This window comes from Gossypium raimondii, chromosome 5 (genome assembly GCF_025698545.1).
Source record: "Gossypium raimondii isolate GPD5lz chromosome 5, ASM2569854v1, whole genome shotgun sequence".
NCBI lineage: Eukaryota > Viridiplantae > Streptophyta > Magnoliopsida > Malvales > Malvaceae > Gossypium > Gossypium raimondii.
The window spans coordinates 53,820,656-53,824,961 of NC_068569.1; the positions used below are offsets into that span (position 1 = coordinate 53,820,656).

Below are 4,306 nucleotides of genomic sequence, written 5' to 3' on the forward strand. Positions count from 1 at the left end.
TTGCCTTTTCTGATCGGCTTCATAAGTTCATTGAGAGGAAGATGGCTAGGACCATTATTGTCAAACATCTTGGTAGGAAGATTGGTTTCAATGCTTTACTTAATAATGTGACGACTTTGTGGAGCTCCAGACAATCTATACAACTTATGGACTTAGAGAATGGCTACTACTTAGTTCGGTTCCAAGATGAAGGAGATTTTAATAAGGTGTTGGTTGGGGGGCCTTGGGTAATATTTGGTCAATATCTCACTGCGCGTCCTTGGTCACCAGATTTTTTGGCATCGGATAATGAAATGGATATCCAAGTGGTGTGGATCGGGTTACCTTGTTTGTCAGAAAGATATTACTCAAAATGCTTGCTTCGTGTTATCAAACAAGCTATAGGGCCAGTGGTCAAACTTGATACTCATACGAATAGTGGAAGGCGGGGATGTTTTGCTGGGTTGACGGTATGTTTGGATTTAAAGAAACCATTGGTGACGAAAGTCAAGATTAATGGTCGTATACAACGGGTTGAGTATAAATCTTTGCCAGTTGTGTGTTTCAATTGTGGGCTTTATGGGCATAATTTTGTTCTGTGCTCGGGGAGCAAGAATAATGCATCGGATTGTGGTGTTCATGGGGAAGAATCGGTGGTTGAAAACATAGGTACTCAAAGATGTGTGGAAGAGGAGAATCATGGGCCATGGGTGCTTGTGGTCGAAGGCAAAGCCGAAGGGTACATCATGTAGAAACAACAGGGGACGATGACTCCGAAAATTGGTTAGGAGGTTCACGATTTTTAGTTCTTGCAGTGGATCTAGGTGTTAATGATCCCGTACTCATGACCATGGATGGAGGGAATCAGCTTGGTCAAATCAAAATGCGTGATTTAGGGAAGGATTTTAATGCAAATTTTGGAGAATCGGGACAAAAGGAATCTAATTTGGGGGAAGAAAGGGATGAGTACGCTTAATGGGAAAGGAATCATGCTTGTTGGTGGACCTAAATCTGGTACAAAGGCATTAAGGTCCATTGATTTCAATATTGGGTTGGCAACTAGGAAATGAGGGAATGTGTTCGATGATGGTTCTGAAATAGGCCCAATAGATCCAAATGCTAAGGATAAGGGCTTTGATTTTTCACCTGTGACTTTTAAGTCAAATTTGGACAAAAAAAAAAAAACATGGTGCAGTTCAGGTAGGGGAAAGAAAATCACATATTTCACTTTGAGAATCAAGTGTAGGGTTCCTAAATCCGGATGCGCAAGCAAGTGTAGATGGTGTTATCCAACAGATCTCGAGTCGGAAGGTGATGAATTTGTATCCGTATTTTCTGGAGTTCTCTGGAGTGGCAGTGTTTTCTTCAACCTTTTGAATTTGCATTCGTAGATGATTCATATGAGGGTTGGTAACAGACAAGGACCCTTTAAATTTTTATGTTCCATAGTGTATGCTAGCCCTTAACCAGCTAAGCGAAGTACGTTATGAGATTTTTTTATTTCTTTTGCTGAATCCATTAGGGAGTCGTGGACTATAGCAGGAGACTTTAATTCAATATTGGAGCCATTGGAACAAGTGGGTGGGTAAGTGAGCATGCGTTGTGGATATAGTAGCTGTCTGTCTTTTCTGTTTGATAATGGCGTCCGTGACTTGGGGTTCAGCGGGCCTCGATTCACTTGGAGTAGAGGCAATCTATCACAGCACTTGGGTAGGGTAATGTGTAACTTGATTTGGGACTCGTTTGCGCTAAATTGCTCAATACGAAATTTGCACCGCCTGAAGTTGGATCATAGGCCGATTTTGGTTTCTCTCAATCCATTGCAAAATAGAGGTAACAGACCATTCCGTTACTTAGCTAATTGGTTGCTCCATGCTGAGTTTAATGGCCTTGTAAGTAACAGTTGGAAGTATGATATGGATGTGATTTCTAATTTGGAGCTTTTCAAAAAAAAAAAAAAAAAGGTTCAAGAATGGAATAAACGTGTTTTTGGGAATATTTTTGTTCGAAAAAGGAGGCTGATTTTCGGAACATGAGCATATTTAAGGAATTTTGGAGTTTAGGGATTCAGATAAACTTTGTGATCGGGAAGTGAAATTATGACACGAGGTAGATGATATCCTGAAGCCTGATGAGTTGTTATGGTTTCAAAAATTTAGAACATAATGGCTTACGAATGGAGATAGAAACACAAAGTATTTTTCATAGCCGTACTATGGCTAGGCGAAAGAAAAATAAGGTGGAAGGACTTAAAATTGGGAATGATGATAGGTGTTTTGATTCGAAGGTCCTACAACATGTGGTGGAATCTTTTTAAAGAGATTTATTTTGTAGATTATTCAAGCAATGGAGCCTTGTCTAGTAGAGGTAGTTTTCTTGAGATTTCTCCATTAGAGAAGGATAACCTAATAATGGGAATCAGTGATGAGGAGTTCGTAAGGCAGTTTTTGGAATGGCACCATTGAAAGCATCAGGAGTGGACAATTTTCATGCAAAATTCTTTCAGTCACAATGGGATACTCTTGGTGGTTCGGTTTGTTGTATGGTGCGGCAAGTTTTAGAAGGGCATCAGTTGATTCCATGGCTAAATAGAACATTATTGGTTCTTCGGCCAAAAGTTTAAGGTCTGGAAAGAATTTTGGAATTTCAGCCAATAAGTTACTGTACGGTGTTATATAAAGTTATTATGAAGGTGCTAGTTAATAGATTAAGGTTGTTGATGCTGAAGATTACTAAGCAGAATCAAGCTAGCTTCGTTGCAGGTAGAAACATATCAGATAACATTGTAATGGCACAGAAAACTATTCATTCTATGAGGACTTTCAAAGGAAGAAAAATGGGGATGGCTTTAAAGATTGACCTGGAAAAAGCATACAATAGGGTTAGATGGGAATTTTTTGGAAGATACATTGTTTGAAGCTGGACTACTGCCTTTGCTAGTCACAGTGATTTTAAATTGTGTTTCATCGTCATCTCTTTAGATCCTCTAGAATGGAGCGATGACGAATACTTTTTGACCAGCATGTGGTATTCGTTAAGGAGATCTGCTCTCGCCTTATCTATTTGTGCTATGCATGGAGCATTTGGGACATTTTATTGAGGAAGCAGTTGAACAGTGAAGTTGGAAGCCACTATTTTTATATAGGAGAGGTCCGGCCCTGTCTTATCTCTTTTTTTTTTTTTTTTTGTAGATGACCTGATTTTTTTTATGAAGACAGATAGGGAGCAAGCATATGGTTAATAGTATCCTAAGTACGTTCTTTCATTTTTTGGGACAACAAGTAAATAGGAATAAGTTACAAGTGTTCTTTTCACCTAATATTCCTGATGAATTAGCAAAAGAAATATGCAGTGATGTAGGTTTTGTGCGTGTGGATGACCTTGGTATGTGTCTTGGCATGCCTCTTTTTCACAAAAGAGTTGTGAGGAGTACGTTCGAGTTTCTGATTGCTAAATTCCGAAATAAGCTTAATGGATGTGAATCAAAGAAGCTGTCAATGGCTGACAGAATAACCTTGGTAAAATATGTGCTCTTAGCTATTCCAAACTACTTAATGAGTACGGTTCTTATCCCTCTTTTTGTGTGTAGGGAAATTGAAAAATTAGCTTGTAACTTTAGATGGGGGAACTTCTTCGGAATCGAGAAAGCCAACTTTGGTGCCTTGGGGGATTGTTGTTGAGTGATTGATGGTGGAGGGCTTGGGTTGGGAAACCTTGTGGACCAAAACAATTTTTTTTCTTTTTTTGTTAAAAATGGGATTCCAGCTTCTCACTAATACAGAGGCTTTGTAGGTTCCAATTTTGATAAATGAATAAAATATTTAAAGAGTGATGTCGATGTCCATTACAAGTAACTGCTCTATCTGGAGATCTTTGATGCAGGTTTGGCAAGAGGTTCTCGATAATGTGTATTGGGAGATCGGAGATGGTCAATTGACGAACTTTTGCAATGATGTGTGGCTATGTCAAGTCCGCCCCATTATAGCCTTTTGTAAAGGCTTAGAACAGTCGGATGATACTCTACGGGTTTGTGATTTAACAGAACAATGGAATTGGGATTTGGTGCGGTTAAGGAATTTAGTGCCGGATAACGCAGTTACACAGATAAGAGCTATGTTACCACCAACCACTGATGTAGGACCGGATCGTTTAGTTTGGAAATGGATGTCTAAAGATAGTTTCTCCACTGCTGAAACTTTTAGGCGTCTTTATCCTATTGCAAATGCTGATATGTCTAAGGTTTGGAAGTTGATTTGGAAGGCTTGAGCGCCTCAAAGAGTTCGACTATTTCTTTGGATATTATGAAATAATAGGTTATTGACAAATG

At 39.1% G+C, this 4,306-nt stretch overlaps 1 long non-coding RNA gene across 2 annotated transcripts; it reads left to right on the forward strand.

Moving 5' to 3' along the window:
- Positions 1 to 320: 320 nt before the first annotated feature.
- LOC105768301 (uncharacterized) lies at positions 321 to 3,821 on the forward strand. Of its 2 annotated transcripts, XR_008195812.1 has the most exons (3): positions 374 to 3,129; positions 3,332 to 3,497; positions 3,569 to 3,821. It is a non-coding gene; the product is annotated as an uncharacterized LOC105768301 (long non-coding RNA). The 2 variants fall into 2 exon arrangements; XR_008195813.1 differs by having other exon boundaries at positions 321 to 3,129; positions 3,332 to 3,821.
- Positions 3,822 to 4,306: the final 485 nt, after the last annotated feature.